This window comes from Apis cerana, linkage group LG4 (assembly GCF_029169275.1).
Source record: "Apis cerana isolate GH-2021 linkage group LG4, AcerK_1.0, whole genome shotgun sequence".
NCBI classification, from domain to species: domain Eukaryota; kingdom Metazoa; phylum Arthropoda; class Insecta; order Hymenoptera; family Apidae; genus Apis; species Apis cerana.
In genome coordinates, this window is record NC_083855.1 from 9,401,272 (window position 1) to 9,419,205 (window position 17,934).

The following is a 17,934-nucleotide window of genomic DNA, read 5'->3' on the forward strand; positions in this document are numbered from 1 at the left end:
AAAAGTAATTCAACACATAAATCATGTATAAAATTAATGGATCGTCAATAGTTCATTTTTCTTGAAGCAAATAATCACGATCCATTAATATTTCAAGCTATTCCTTAGAACACAAATTACATTTTAATCTTTTTAAATTTCCTAACTTTCATTCGGGAAACAATTATAAACAATGTTGTCAACGCATTTTTCAGGAATTTCCATCAAAATTTCTATAGACTTTTCAAGATTCCCTCGTAAACAAATCCTCTTCTCCACATCGCTTCCAGTACCTCTCGCTCTTGTTCTTTTCGTTCAACACTATTATTTATTAAAAGGTATTTGTGACACGCGATACGGCACCGATGTGTACGTCACTGTGAAGATTGAAAAAACATTTTTGCTTTGAAACCAATGGAGAGCGTGACCTGAATACCGGAAATAGGTCTGTTGTTCACTTGAACACGTATGGTGGATTTCTACTCGGGGAGGTAGATTTTTAGGCCCCCACCACTCTCAAACAAGCGGATTTTCACCGCGTGGTGGAAAAACCACGCGACGGCTACGTGTAGCTTCTGTTCAAAACGACACGTTATCGACGAGTGGCAGTGTACAGTGTGGCTGTATCTTTCGTAAATGGTGCATGTGGTAAAATCTTGCTTGTTCGAGTGTTGTTCTCTGGATACAACGTTCCCAACGCGTTTCCACGTGTTTTTCAATCGTTTAGAGAAAAATATTTTTTATACTTTTTGCCGGGAGGATATTTCAAAAGGAGAAAGAGGATTCGTTATTCTCTAACTTTTCCCCGTGTGTTCCGAGTTAATATAATTTCAAAATATTGATTATAATATATTATTTCTTTTCTTTGAATCGATATCTATCTAGTTATTTTTACTCGATCAAATATTTAAATTCGTGTGCACGTTAATATTTAATTTAAGTCAGATGTACGTTCCATTTTCACGTAAGATTATTATTTACGTGAAGTTTTTTCCTTTTTTTTTTTTTAGTAAAATTAATGAAACGTGATATTTACGATAAATTCATATTTTAGTTTATTATCTCAAAATACGAGGAATTATCGTTTCGTTAAAAAGAAAATTGATATGATATCATATTTCATGCGATACTTGATACGATTATATCGATTCATTCTACACTGTGATTCTGTTTGCATTAAATCTAAACAATTAATTTATTAATTAAAAATTATTCAAAGTATTCGAAAAACTATAAATTAATTATTTAAAGTTAGAATTAAAGTTGTTTGTTCGTTTCAAGTGCTTAATTTAATACTCAAACTATAATATAATCTGTTTTCTATACTTTATAATCTATCCTTTAGCTTGTTCGCAATCGATCGAAGTATCGTATATAATAAATATTACAGCATCTCATTTAAAGTTTCAAGAAAAGATCTAATAATACAAATTCAAAATGTGCATTGTAACAAGATTATATGCCGTTTCTGTCTGTTTACACAACCATTGCCTATTATTTCGATACGAATATACATATATATAGTTATTGCCCCACCAAAATATTATCGCAACATTTACTTTGCACGCTACTTGTGGAATTTAGCCAAAAAGCGTTTGTCAACTTTGCGAACCAGTGTTTGTACGTACATGTAATGTAAGTAACGATAGAACGTAAATCAAATTGCATTCATTTCTCGTCAAAATAGATTTTAATATCGATATAACTTTGAATTCCAAGATTATTACTTATTTCAAACTCTCGAATAAGTCGTTTAAATGTCATCATTGATACGTTAACATCATCTTAAAGAAATTATCATCCGCACAAGTAACATAAGAACATTTTTATAGCCCCGGCAAATGAGGCGTTGAAGTTACACGGTACGATGACTCGATTATAAAATATTCTTCTTTGAAGTACCCACCCCTCACGGATGTAATGTACAGAAATATACCGTTACTCCACCATGCTCACGCTCCACTTCTGCAAAAACGATAATTCACCATCATGGCTTATCGAGCTTTAATACAAGCAAGAGTTATAATCCGGTATCTTTACACATTGAATTTCATTAACTCCGTTAACACCGCTGTTAACACCGTTACTTAGAAACTTTAATTCGATTCGACGCATGAAAGAATTCGATTAATATTCATAATATTAATAAAGACGTCGCCTATCTAAAAACCATTATCGATAATACCATATACTCGTACCTTTATCCTCAAATTCGTACAAATCTATCTTCATAACGAACCATATATATATATATATAATAACCATTGTTGATTTTCATCGTCGAGATAACAAGAATATATATCCAATCTCTCACAACGTACGTTGTAAAGGATGCTACTGTCATAATTTTACGATCTTCGTAATAGGGTAGGTTACGTAAAATATTGGGGCATCTTTCAAGATCTCAGCCAGATTAACGCTATAAAGTCACGTTCCGCGTTGGAACAGAAAGGATCCATCCTTTGGAACGGCGGCGGATCGATCGATGCGATCTAATATTCGAAATGAATCGTGCAGCGCGCAGAAACGATGGGGCGCATTACAATAATGGGTGAGACTAACGGTTTACCTGACATTGCGGAATCGTGATACACAATGGCGTTGAAACGGGCAGCCGAGTGTCCAGTCAGAGAATGACAGAATCCAGGCATCGTCGAATCGTTAGTTTAGTTTCTAACAATGACGCGTAAAGATACGATGGCGCAGATGGAGCAATCTGAACTTAAAGAGCACTTGAGCGTGAGTACGACACCAGTCGTGAAGAGAAAATTGAATAGTTGTGCGGACAGGTTGTTGAATCGAATAAAGTGGGAAAACGTCGTTAACTGGATCTCGCGGTTCTTTAGAAGTTGATAAGAAATCTGAGAACCGTGTTGAAGGGTTGAATCCCTTGATACCATTCGACCATTTTTCTTTCGAAATTTTTTCCGTCCATTAAAAATTTGCATTATTACATTTATTTGGATCGCTGTTATCTTAAAAGTATAAAAATGTAAAAAAAAAAAAAAGAAAAGAAAAAGAAAAGGAGAAAAGTATAAAATGGAGAAGGAAATTGAAGGTACTTATTTTGAAGCCATTTAAAACGAATAACCAATTAAGCAATTTTTAATTAATTCTCCTTACATTTCTGTGATAAAATTTCCACCCTTACCATACCGTATAAACTTAAAATGTCGCAAGAGTCACGTTTTGCGGAAATTCAAGGATGGAACTGGTATGTATGGAGATTTTGAGATGTTTCATACGAACGTAGTCGTAAGGGAATTAACTTCGTTAGAGTATAAACTTTTTTTCATACTTATAACAAAATGTAAAACTCCCAAGTACAAAATTTATTTTTATTTTCATTATATTTTTCCAACTTACATATTATTATACGAAATGTACGATGTTTGCTTTGATGTTTTAATGTTTTTAAAAACATGTTATTTCGAAATGTAGGATAAACAGATGCAAAAAAAAAACAAATATCGAAGGGAGATACATAATATCATTTAAAAATAACGATCTCATTCTGTTGCGGAAGACAAGTATTACAGTTGCAAATTTGTTCTTAAATTTTATTTATCGCTCAATTTTCCGAGGGGAAAATTGGATACGAAAGAGAAAGAAATACTTTGCCAATTTCGAGATAAAACTTTCCTAAAGATATTTGTCACAGGTTTACGAGGTCTGGCAAATATCAACACTTGATCGTTGTATCGCTATATTTATACACATTCCAATCCGAATCGGAAAGAAGGAAAAGAACTCTTTCAAAAACTCTATAAAAAAATTAATAACTATAACTGACTATTGCGATATTCGAAAAGGAATCGAGCAAGTATATATCACAATAAGCGATTAAATACAAAATAAATACGACACAATAATATATCACTTCTCTCTTCAGGCAACGAGATCTATTATGCATATACTATCGTTTACCTCTACTGTTAGGGCCAACAGTTTTCATCAAACATTCAAGAAATTTTCGTCGAAAGTTCGATACAAACGAAATTTATTCCGTATATTTCGAAACAGCCCCCGCACCCTGTTCACCCCGTGAAAGACACTCGAGGATCGTACACGAATGGCGGAAAGTAGTCGTTAACCGCACCGTTTACAGGCTAACATAATCGTTGCAAGCCCGAGTCAAGCTGGGTTCGAAGGAAACGGAGACTTTGAACCCCTCGCCACTTTCGCCGCAGTACACGCACCCGCATGCAAATTCCCGCATTATTCTTGCGTGTAAGCGGGCCTGTCCTCCCATCTTCTTCTCCTTTCTTCTTCTTTTTTTATTATTATTATTATTATTCCACGCGGCGTTGCTGGAACAGTGGTTTCTTCTCGTCAATTCTCCCCGTGGCACTTTGCGGCTCGTGGGCGAGCCGTAAGCCACGCTATGACAAAACCTCCGCGATTTCGCAGGGTGGTGATAGTGGTGGTGGTGGTGGAGGGATGGTAAAAATGTTCACGAGTGTCTCTGGGGGATTTCGAGGCTGCGGGTTATTGACGCTGATCCTTCCTGTTGTACGACTCTAACCTCTGAAATCCGTCTTTCGAGGGCACGAGGCGAAAAATGTGGACAGAATTTATATCGGGAGGGGAAAGGGTTTCCTTTTTTCTCTTCTTTCTCTCAAAGTTTCGTACACGTGTGCAGATATCACGCCTTTTGTTTTATGGTTTATTTTTTTTTTTTAGAATAAATTATTTATGGAAATGGAAATCGAAAAGAGGAATACTTTCGCTGGGTGTTAATCTATTACTATTATTATTTGATACGGTTAAATTAAGAAATTTACAATACAGATTTGAAAATCTTTGAAAAATAATTTATATCAAAAGGTAATTTAATGATTATATATAAAACGAAACGTCAAGTTTCTTATGAATAATTCGAATATTTGTAAATTTGTTAGAGCAAAATATTGCTTCACTGACACCCGCGATAAATTATCGGAGGTTGAGTTGAGTGTAATAAATTATTTCGTGGGTTTAAGACTGTTACTTCTGCCCGAACGATCTGTAGCCACGATTAATCGTTGCGGGTCGAAATATTTCATAGGTTGTATCTCAACTGCGTTTTCCTGGTTCACGAAGAAACGTGGGTACGTGCACGTCGCTTCGAGAAGGAAGATGTTTCACGCTTCATTTGCCCGTACGGAGTGCTTTTGTAAAGAATGAACGATCGTTGTGGTTGACGGTACATACTTGAGAATTCGTTCGAGGAGAAACGCGAGATACAGTGGTTGCATTTCGTATCGATAAATATGGAAAACGATGGGTATTACTGGTGTGACGTACGTGTAACGCGACTATAATAAACGGCATAAAATGATCCAACGTTTTCGTTAGATAAACGAAGAATTAAGAAATATTGAAATAATAACACGTGATTTTTAAATTAAGATATTTTTAAAAAAGTCCACTAATTCTAATATAAACCTGTATACCATATAAGAAGGAATTAAACTGAATTTCTTTGAATTCATACTTTGAATTTCGTTAAAGATTCGCCATACATCAGGATCGTGTTTCAATTCTTCAAATAACAAACTTTATGATTGATATAATATTTTCTGTGTAATTGGAAAGTTACCTCCATATTTCTCTCCATTCTATAATCTCGAGAAACTTATCTTCGTCATCGGAAATAAGACAATGGATTGATTTTATATTATTATTATTAATATATATATTCATATTTTTAAGTTTAATTTATAAGTTACTTTTTTAATCAAAATTACTTAATAATAGCAATCGGATGTAATTATGAATCTTTGCTTGTCGTTAACCGTGTATCTTTTAACTTTGTATTAATTAAAAGATTTGTTGAATCCAAAAATTCCTATCTGTCCAAAGTTCATGACTTAAATAAGCCATTATTATTGGCATTACCGTTTGAAAATGTATGGATACTCGTTCGTTTTGCGATGTTACTTTTAATTACAAAATCGAATTTCAAATAAGAATAAAAAAGAAATAAGAAATTATCATTTTACAATGCGCGCACATATTTACGAAGCCGTATTCCGTTTAAAGCTCGATTATTGAGATCGACACTTGTTGTTCGATGCGTGTATACGTACACTGCGAATATTACCAATGTAAGATTTATGTGGGTCATTATATTCGATTCGCGTAATTATCGCGGCGCGGGAGGGGCGCATCGAATGATCGAACAACGGGGAAATCACGTGAAATCGTAACGTGGCACGTGTTGACATGACGCACTTGTCGTTCCGTTCACGTAGCAAGAGATTGTCCGGCTATTAACAGCTATATGCGCTAAATGTATGCGATTGATGGACACTGATTCAATATGCGATTGACGTGGATCGAATGATTTAATGACAGTAAACCTTCTCTTCCCGAAATTTCACGCGGATGTCGCTGCCCGTTCCACGAGACGAGCGTGAAAATTGAATTAAAAGCTAGTAGCCCCACGCCGAATACGAAACCGATCGTTCAATCCGACGAGATCAAAACGTGCAAAATCATCGTCATCTCGATTCAACTTTTCGAATCGAATAGTTTTTAAAAAGGAATAATTAATTAACAATGAATCTTCCTCGCAAAATTTTAAAATTCTTTCGAAAAATGAATCTTTAATAATAAATACCTATTCTATGCCTTAAGTTGTATATAATTTTCTCCCGTTTGCATATAACACTTACGATTGAATAATTTTTCTTTTGAATCTTCTTTTTTCTTGGAAAAACGAAAGAATAAAGATAAAAAGCAACCGAAAAGTTGTCTTTAATAATAAATATCTAGCTATTGGTACGATCCCCTGTGTTGTATATAATTTTCTGCCGTTTGCTGCATATAACACTCACAATAGGTATACATAGGTACACGAAAGAATCAATATCCAGAGGTTGGCCGGGTCTCGTATTCTGCAACGTGTCTATTGACATTAGTGATAAACGTAACGTGGAAAGCTTTGAACGAATTCGGTGAATCCCGTGGGACTTCATGCCAGTTAGGCAGGCAATCTTCCCACTCCTTTGCGCCACATTCGTGTTTCACGAGCACTGTGAAAGGAAATGTATTTTGGCAGAAATTCAGAGATTCCCCTTGCAGCTGCGGCCAGCTTCGCACTTTATTATAATTTGAATCACGAGTACAACTTCGTTAACTTCGCTTCTTTAAACGCTATTTTTTGAACGTATATTTCATAGATTATTGCATTAAATCTCTTAAGTGCAGCGCAAATTTTTCCCCCGCGTGCTCGTCTTCCGCTTTCAATTAACACATTTTCCTTTCCTATTTACTTTCCTTTCCTTTTCTCTAACAACTTGGAAAATTAGATAAGATAACGCAAATCTTTTCTTATTTGAATAAGAATGCATTTCGTGTCATTTCTTTCCAGACGATGTTCTCTTCCACGTTTCGTCTTTCACGTAGTTGTATGTTCCTCGTTGTGTTCTTACCCTCGAAGATCTGCTGACTCTTACTATTTTGCTCGATATATCATTCGTAGAATCATTTATAGATACTCGATGGCCGATATGCACAATTCTGCAGCCTGAAATCGGTAATGCTGAATTCGCTGAAGAACACGTGCGAAAGATATACTTCATTTTCCTTCTCTTTCCTCCACTTTGCATCAATCATCAGAAATGTCGCCAATTTAACGTGTTTAGCGTTATATAAATTGTATAAATTGTGTATCATTAATCTTCTTTCTCTCTCTCTTTCTCTCTCTCTTTCTCTCTCTATTTCCGTCGCCATTAATAATTTAATTAACTAAAATGTTGAGTAATTTCGAAATTAGGACATTGAAAATTTAGAATGTGGTATAAATCATTATTGGTTAAACAAGCACACATGTATGCAATGCCGATAATTTCAACGTTCCACGGACGATCTAGTTTCGTAGCAATTCGTGTTCCCAATTATTTAATACGTTAGAATTAACTAAATAAATGATTTGACACTGTCACGGATTCGAATAATTGCATAAATCATTAAATACAAACAAATTATCGACAATGTACAACTACAAATTTACGACCTAGTTATTGATTTTAATTATTTTCGAATAACATAAATTTATTCCTGCTGGAGCTTAAAAATAGAAATTATAATATCGTAAAATCAGGATAATAATATTTGGATTTATTTCGAGGATCTTTCTAAACGGAGGAACAGAAGGAAGAGGAAGAGGAGTACTATCTTTGGTTCACAAGGCAAAATTTCAAAAGCACGAAATTTAAATTTAATTCAATAACGCACGAATCATAATTTTCTGCTATCTAGTGTTTCTAGAATTTATACAAAATTGTCCTTTGAACGCACGACGACGTGGCCACGTGTCTAAAAGCCTATCTGCAAATGTTTCTATTTAAACAGTATACGCTTGCTACCTTCCTACCTACAATTCCTCGTCCATCTTCTCCTCTTCCATTCACCAGCACATCGAACCCGTTTCATTCGTACGTGGATCCTGTATTACGTGTGTCGTGTATCCGTAAGCATGGAACCACGAATCACGTTGGCTTACCTCGGTTTCCTTCGAAATAACACGGCTTATTGCCCGAACCGATTCACGTGCAACCAATATTTCATCTGTATCGATGCAGCAACATTTTTAAATAATGTATGAATTATATAGGATAAAGTGGATTTTCGTCCACAAATTTTAATCCACTTTTCTCTTTCTTAAAGTGACGAGTGATGATCGTATAATTTAATCTATCCCGTGAAAAAATATATTGAGCTCATAGGTATATCTTTGCACATATGAAATTTATTAATTTATTTGAAATTCTCGTTTTTCATTCACGTTTTGCTGAATCAAAGTAGGTTAAGTCGCGATGATAAGTGACAGTAGGCGGTGTTATAGTGCAGACGCAGCTACGTGAAAGCGGAAACCGAAATGATGAGATACGAAGCAATAATGCATAACACAGGCACGCAAACAGAAAGGCTATGTCAACCTCGGTATATAAGATATTTAGTCGCGATATTTGAATACGTCTTACCGTACCGTGAGTATTGGAGTATTTTCGCGAAAAATTCCATTTCTGAAAAATCTTTTTATTAAAAAACTTATATGGACGTTTCCATTATATATTTCGACGTAGAATGCTTTGCCATTTTGGTAAATAAAAATAATTATCGTTGTTCGAGCGAACTTTTCTACATTCTTTCGTTCATGTATAGTCAACGAATTTTGGAAGGGGGATATTTTTTATTAATCAAACCACGTACGTATTTATTTTTTAAGAATAATTTTCGAAATTGCACGTCTGGTTGACGAGTAATTGTCGAGGTCGTCGAACTCTGACGATCTTTTGTCGATCGATGTTACAATTGTATTCTGCAACAGAACAGTTTGTTCGACATTTTCAATCCGTTCTACTATTTTGCCCGTTTTTTATTTATTTATTTATTTTATCGATTCAAATCGTAAATACTTAAAACATGCACAATCAGTTTCATCGAGAGTATCGTAAATAAAGATATAGTATCGTAGACACGTGTGTGTATTTTAATAGCACGATATATAGAAAATATTTCACGAAATATTGATCCTTTAAAAAAAAAAAAAAATTTGTAACTTAATACTTTAATACGTGGAAGAATTGATCGATCCGTAAAACGACTGTACACATATACAGTCCATTTGAAAAAAAGTGCAATCGTGCCTTTTTTGATGTACGAGTGTATTTACGAGAAAAAATGAACCCGTAGGGAGATATATATATTCCTTTTTATATCGTTTCCCCTGCATTTTCTACCTCTAAATAAACGCACACCGGCTGACCTGGACTAATCGCGTGACACAGGTAAATTTATTTGTCAAATTCAGGTCATCCATAATTTGAATTTCAAAATCAATATTTCTTACTAATTATTAACAACAATATTCATATTGATATTTTTAATTTATTCAACGAATTTCTATTAGAAGATATTTAACATTTCCTCGATTAAAAATATAATTGGCATCCATCCAATACTTTGTAAATTATTAATTGTCATTGTTTGAACGATATCGCATCGTTATTTCTGAAAATTTTCTTTGTCGTCGCAAATAGTGAAAATATTTTTATTAACATCGATCAAATCCGGTGAGGTTGAGATTCGAAAGAAATCCGAAGAAAAATCTTCCGTGTTATTTTCACTCTTATCTTTCTCGTAATGTAGTATTGCGCTGTTGATACTGTGAACGAGACGAAGCTCTGATCTCGAAAGGTCAAAGATACCGAGGAAGGGGGGAGGGGGGAAAGATATAGAAGAGAATACCGACCTTAAGATAGATATCTTTTTTTACCCTTTCCAGTAAATCGTTCTCAAGGGTGACCTTTAATCATATTTGACCAGAAATGGCTTTATTAAACCGACGTTTCTCTCCAACAAAATCGGATTCCTTCCTCGATCAATAGATCATCCGATTCTAAAATAAATAAAAATAAATATAATTACCTCGGTTCAATTAAGAAATAACAGAAAAAAAATATAATATCACTTAAATCTTCTATCCTAATCTAATTATTTCAATTTTTCAAAAACAAGAAAAATTTAATTTCCCTATGGAATTTACAGAAAAATATAAAACAGCTTAGAGAATTAATTAAAAAAAAAGAGAAAGAAAATATAAGAATTACAAACATATAAATTGCTAATTGTTTTTTAATTGTTTATATATAAAAAAATCAATCGATCAAATAACTTAATTTCAAATCGACTACCATCTATCTTTTTCCTGCCAGAAGTCGAAATCAATTCCCCTTGATTAATAATCTTAATCGATGTAATTAATTAATCTTCGCGATCAGTAACGTCTGCGAAACTGGAGAATAGTCGAATGGAGGAAACGTTAATCGCATGATTCGTCGATCTAACCAGTAAATTGGGAATACGTATATGCGTGCATCTATCGTGTTTCGGTACGAATGGTTATCGGGAACCGAAGATATCGAGACGAGGGGAGGCTGGCTGAGAGACATCCGACAAGGGACATTAGGGGTTGAGGCCACGAAATAGATGTCATCGTTACCCTTCGAACAGCCCACCGGCCTAGAGACGATCTTTAATCACGGATCCCTTTAGGAACTTATCTGTCACGTTGCAACATGTCCCTCTCCTCGAGGAGAAATCCATTTCTTTTCCTGGTCCAAACGACTGATCAAAGTAATAATCCTGTGGCGGCGTAAGGAGTGATGGATCGAATTACCGGCGAGCGGGTTATTAACTCGATTATTGGTTCGTCAAATTAAGCCTCGAAAGCAGGATTACTTCTTTTTACACTTTTGGAACAAAGCTATCGTATAAATTAAAATTTATTCTATTTTTAAGCGAATTCTATTGTATTATTCTATTGTATAATAGATACATACTTTGTGCGTAGGAGAATGAATTTTGTGCACATAGAATATATCGGATAATACAATAAAGTGCACGCATTGCACTTATTCCGATAACAATTTATTTCGCGTTGAAACGAAATCGCTATCGTATAATAGCAGATTAATTGAACGAAACGCGTTTGGAAAACGAGTAAAACTTTCCATTATCCAAAATCTGCCCATAATTATCTGATTCGATTGAACCATAGTTCCTTAATTTCGCAAAACAAACGACGATATCACGAAACTCGAGTCACCTAGCAACAACGACCGGCTCGATCAACAACACGTAATACGAGAGAGAGAGAGAGAGCATCCAACGAATCCTCTCGCCGACGGTTTAACCCGGGTCGACATCATCGACCGACCATCAACCGCTTCGCCCATCATCCCTGTCTCCGGATTTCGCATTAACCTTCCCTCGAAAATCGTGAGCGTTCGTTACCCTCACCAAGGATCGAAGGGGGATCGAAGGTGGGGCGTTGAATCGTTTGATGAAACGGGGATCGTAGACGATTCGTCGATCGGCGCTCGATACTTCCGCGATGGCCCCCTCCTCTCGATGCGACATTGCCGGCGGAATAATTCAGGTATAATTGACCAGATCGGCTAACAGCCACTGTTAATTAGTAGTAGGCAGCCGTGTGGCGTGGAAGGTATGACGCGAAGGTATGATGAGATATGAATCGCGTTGGCGGATCGTAGCTGGGGCTTGGAGAATGCGGGTGAACGGCGGCCAACACGAAACGTTAAGCGGCGTCCGCACTTGACGAAAAAGCGCGAACATCGACGAACGCTGTCGATACGTGGTTTGTTCCAGCTGCCAGGTTTTAGGCTATATAAATATCGGTGGACGTTTCATTTTAATATCGCGAAAGGGGAGGAAGGTTTTTAGCATGAGGCACGAGTTCTGTTTTTCTCTTTCATTCTTTGTTTCTTTCTTTTTTTTTTGTGGAAGGAAGAATCGTGGAAATATTATTATTGGTCGAAAGTAATGGAAACGAAGAACGCTTGAAGGGTGGAAAATATCGTTGGCAGGTCGGAAACAGGTTTTAGATTTTTCTAGGTACGGGGGTGAGAATTTGTTACACAGATGCTCGACACTTGGGTGCTATAAATTATACGAACGCGAGTGTCCCCTTCAGAATGGTTTGTGTCTTAATATTTTTATTCTATTAAGGGCGAGTTTTGTTATCCTTTGCTTCATATTTCATATTCCTCTCTTCCTTTTAACGCGACATTCATTTTATAATGAAAAATAACTTTTCGCATTTTTCTCTCGTCTTTTCAACAATCCTACGTGATAAATCTTTTCTGGCGGAACGATTAACCGTTCCCTAACTGTTTATCCATTTCATCCAGAAGCTCTTTCTCCGCCAACGACGAATTCTCCCTTCATCGACACTTCTCGAGAGCACTCGTAAATATTGGCGAGCATTCGTGTTCTCACATCGTCTTCATCAACATCGATCCACAAATCCTTGCCAACCATTTCCACGATTCCAATTAGATTCGCCAATAGTATCGAGAAGAATAAAAAAAAAAAAGAAAACAAAGGAAAACGATCTCCAGATTAGAAAAAATTAAATTTCAACCGCGATCTTCCAAAAAATCTCAATCACTTGTAATTTACGTATTATCGATCCTTTTATAGAAATCAACAGCTACTTTTTTACGATATAACTTTACAATCCTATAAACCTTGACGTCCATCAATCGTTTGCTTTGTGCTCTCATTCGTCCCTGTTTATTCGTTCGTTATAGCTATATAGACCCGGCTTTAGGTATGGAATAACACGTTTGTACGTAGTTGTTAGCACACGCGTGTTGCAGATTGCGCTCGTGCGGACGATCCACGGTAGCCCGAGGGAATTTCAGGTATCTACTTACTTGCAAAACACCTCCCCCCTCTCCCTTCTCTGATATCAGTCCGCGCGTAATCTCGCTGTTCGGGTATGGCCGCATTATTCGACAGAAAAGTGAACGGATTAACGTTAACGAGCTGAAATTATCGACATCGGCCTTCTTGCACGTTCCTCGCGCGAAACGATTTCTCTTCGCTTCTTCTTTCTTCTTCTTCTTCTTCTTCTTTTCTCGTTTTTTCTTCCCTCTTCATACCTTGAAGCGGAGTATTGATCCGAGTGGAAGAGATGTTAATGATTCAATATTTAAATTGTTCTTTAAGTAAATTCTGCTTTCTGATTACTCGTATTGTTGTTTATTTTTTAAAAATAAGTCGAGGAAGAAACTTACAGATCAATATGATCGATCTTTATCATTCGGATTTTATTCTCGAGTATAGAGTAGGCAATAAAATCCCATTGCGTTTTATTCCGTTGTATTTTCGTATTTTCTCAAATTGATATATTTTTATGTCAATCGTAGAGACGTTTTATCGTAGGGGTTGTAAAAAAAATTCCCCTTTGCGTGTTCGATCCTGTGGAAAAAATCGAGATTGGATTCTGAATACCGCGAGGAAAGAATCACGTCCATTAAAATGTACTGTAAATGTACGCTATAACGTTTACAAACTTGATTTGGTAAACTTGATGAAAGTAAAACGAAAAAGCGCAACTACAGAAGGATACAGGAAAGAATTAAAAAAAAAAGAAAAGAAAGAAAGTACATTCATTTGGTAAAAATTAAACTTTTCACTCTTCTCGAAACGTTTCAAAACTTTTCCAAAATGATTAGATCGCGTTCCGCTTCATCTCGAGACCACCCTCGTGGTTAAAAAAAATCCTTAATCCAAAAGGTTTGCCACTTTCGAAAAGGGCGTCGCGAAGGCGTTGGAAAACGCAACCGAAACAATAAAAGCACTTTTATTCAGTCGCTTAAACCAAATTCGCGCATCGACAATAAATTAACAAGATGTTTGTCCCTTTACTTTCCAAACGAAGCCATGCCTCGCTTACCGCCCTTATCCTCCACCTTTGATCGGCAAACGAAAGCCAATTACGTATTCATTAACCCGACTTAACCGGCATTTCGTTGAACCCACGTTTTCCTCCAACTTTCTCCGTCCAAGCAACTCCCTCCCTCTCTCTCTCTCTCTCTATACCTTCGCCTTTTCTTCTCCCCTTTTCACCCCTCTTTTCCCCCCGTTTTCTTCCTCGACTCACTGTCCTGGCATCGCCGAGTACGAATTGCCGGCGGCAAACAAGACGTCAGGGGCCAAGGTACAATCGTCGGTGTTAACAAGTCACACGTCAGCCCCCAAGAAAATTTATTCGTTTCGCGGGTGTACGAATATGCAATTTAATTAAAGACGTCGACGATATTCACGAGCGTATTCGCGAAATACCATTTTCCAGGAATAAATCTAACGTCTTGGCGCTCTCCTCCCCTTCTCCTCCCCTTGAAATAGCCAGCGCCCTCGTAATAATCCCGAACGAACGAATTTTTCCAACGCCTACAATCTTCTTCTCTTTTCCATCACGAGGTCCCTTCGCGATTTCGATTCGAAATTTATTTATTTTTTATTTTTTCTCATTTTTTTTTTGCAGAAAAATATTTACTCGAATACTCGTTGTTTGACCAAATTGAAATTTGGAAATGGAAAGGAACAAATAAATGTGGGAAACGTGTATTGGTTTTCCGTTTGTTGCTTTATGCGAGTGAATTTCGAATGGATATTTAAAAAGAAGAAAGAAAAAATTGTGCTTGTAATTTGTTATTGTATAATATCGAGATGGAATTGTATCGGAAGAGAAGAATTGATAATGATAGGTTGAAATGCAGGTTATTATTAACGATGAGAATAGATCGGGATGGAGAAATTATTTTCTTTCGAAGCACGGATGAGAAAGACATATCGCGAGCCTGGGGCGATTTCACGTCCGATTTCTTATATAAAGACGGATCACGGGAGATTATTTTCTACATTGTACTTTCGCGAGCGATGCTTAAAAATCTCACTCGGTTACTTTCGTGTAAAATTATTTCAAGTAAAGTATATCCATTAATCGATTTATGAATGGAATCTAGTTGAATGGAATCGAAGAAGGGAAGCAAATAACGCGAGTGAGGGGAGAAACAGGGATTCCAAATCGAATCCAAAATTAAACATCATCGTCTAATCCCGATCTATTCAACGATCAGTGAATTGGATGCTTCGGCTTGGCGATGACGTCCGGATGTTTAATGCCGAATTCGAAAGGGAATTCGATTAAAATCTCTCTTCTTAACAGTAACTCGGCTCTGGTACACGGCGATAACCATGCCCGTCTCGAAATCGGGGCAAATAAAAGTGGAAGATGTCCAATGCCGTAGACCGATCGTAAAAGTTAGCGGGTCTGATAGCAGTCAGTTCTGGGAGGCTCCGCCCAATTCGATCTCCCTGACTTTTACGACAACATGATCGCAATTGCCGTTCTAGTTTCCAGCATCATCGAAAAGGATCGTTGCAAGGAAATCCAAATATTTGCACTCTTCGCAAATCGCGCGAATTGCACCGTAAAAAGTAAAATAAAAACGCTTCATCGATATCTCTTTTTTTACAATGTAACAAGTTTTCATAAAAAAAAAAAAAAAAGGAGTGAAAAGAAATTTAAGAGATTCAATCATCGAAATCCACTGAAGATACACAGAGGAAATCGAAGTTAATTTTTTGATTTCATTTCAATATTTGAATCGAGAATATAAAGAGTCAATGTGTCCGTAATGTTTAAGCAGAGATTATAAATGGATCACGTTACACGTGACCTATATTTTTTCCTGCAAACGCGTATCGCGAGTTTTTCCAGGAATTATGTCTGTCGCTTATGCTGGAACTTGATAACTAGCGAGCGAAAGATACGATTAAAAATTCTTTCTTCCCCTTTACACGACGATATTTCGGATACCGAAACTCGTATCTGGATAAATCGAAAAGCGTTTTAAACAGGAAGATTACCCGCTTCCAATGATCGTTCGCTTCTCGACGAGAACTCGCTGTCTTCCGAGTTTTATAACGTTTTAAAGTTTTTTTTGTAATTTTGATAGAATTTAATTAGAATAGAATTCTCGTTTTCGGGAAAATATTTCTCAAAACAATCTTCCCCTTCCGCAAGCAAGTTAGATCACATTGTCATCACAATTTTGTCGCAAGTATTTTACCCCGTTCTTAGTAATTCGTGATTTCAACGTGGAATAACAAGGGACAATTAATTTCGCGGGAAAAGGTTTCGCTTAAACCATGACTTCCCTTTTATTTTAAAGGCCAAACTCTTACTCTTTCAACTTCCTCTACACTCGTTCCTTTATAACGTCACCGGCAATTAATATATCCCGCTCGTTTCGCCGCAACTGTCGACTCCGTATCGATCTTTCTCGTTTATGTCCCATGAAACTACAAAACTCCCGTCGTACAGTAGTGAAAATTCCATTTCCCGGGTAGAAAACACGATCGACCCCTTACTACCCCCTCTCCCCTCTACCCTATCTCCCCGAGCTGACGTTGCAACGCCGTAACGCACCCATCGGTGAATTGCATCGGGCTCTCTGAGGGTTACCGCGTTAAATCGAATCCATTCGCATTTTGATAACGGAAGTGGTGTCGAAGAAGGAATTATTTTGCAACGTTTGCGGCCCGCGTCGATTTCCTATTCTTCTTAATTGACCGATACCCGGTTGAATTAAATATCCGTCGTTCACACATTTCTGTTAAGTGTTAATCGAATTTACGAATTTACTATTACGTTTACTGTTCGTTTTCGAGCGAATTGGAACAATAGTAACAGATGTTACATGATAGGATTTATTATTCAGGATGATTCGTTGCATTTTCAAAAATGATATCGCGATGCATTTCGAAGAATGTTGGCGCTTTGAAATGAACGTTTGTTGAACGGAGCCAATAAAGCTTTGGCTATCGTATGTTTCATACGTTTTCTGATGCGTCGTTTTCCAGTGAATCGTGTAAAAATTCCAATAGAACGGACCCCATTTCTGCTCGCGCTTCCGAATAAAGGTCCTTTGAATTTTAGTTAAATCTGCGTTATCCGTCTTTCTATATATCCCATTTTATTCTTGGAAATTTATCAATCAAATTTTTTATTGCATTACGAGAATTTAGAATATATTTATTATTGTATAACGGAATTAATACATTTATAAATTATGATTAAACACGCTGTTCCTCGCTTTTCATCCCCATTTTTTTTTTCTTTGTGCAAATACAAATTCGTTTCATCATCGTTTCTCACGCAAAACCGAATTTAATAATCAATATTTAATAATTAGTAGTATCAATTTAATTAATTAATTATATCTATTTCTACGATATTAATATTTCGTCATATAGCTATCTGCAATTTAATTAAAAGTGGACACCAATTTTAATTAATTAATATCTAAAACAAAGTAAAATAGAATAATTGTTAATTTAAAGAGAAGAAATATTATCTAAGAAATATTTGATATCCGTCCAATCTATCATCTATCTGAGAAATATTTGCTTGAATTAATAAAAATTTTCCACGTCGATGATCAATTTACATATTTCGAATAATGAGACGGAAACACAAATATTTTTTTTCGCGTATCCAAGTTTGCATCAATTTATATGGGGGACGGATGGGAGTGGTTACTTAATATCAACTTGAAAACTGTTTAAGATTCAAAAGTCCCGGGG

At 36.2% G+C, this 17,934-nt stretch overlaps 1 long non-coding RNA gene across 1 annotated transcript; it reads left to right on the forward strand.

Moving 5' to 3' along the window:
* Window positions 1-238: 238 nt before the first annotated feature.
* Window positions 239-12,872, forward strand: LOC133665944 (uncharacterized). Its single transcript, XR_009829415.1, has 2 exons — window positions 239-1,614; window positions 1,812-12,872. It is a non-coding gene; the product is annotated as an uncharacterized LOC133665944 (long non-coding RNA).
* Window positions 12,873-17,934: the final 5,062 nt, after the last annotated feature.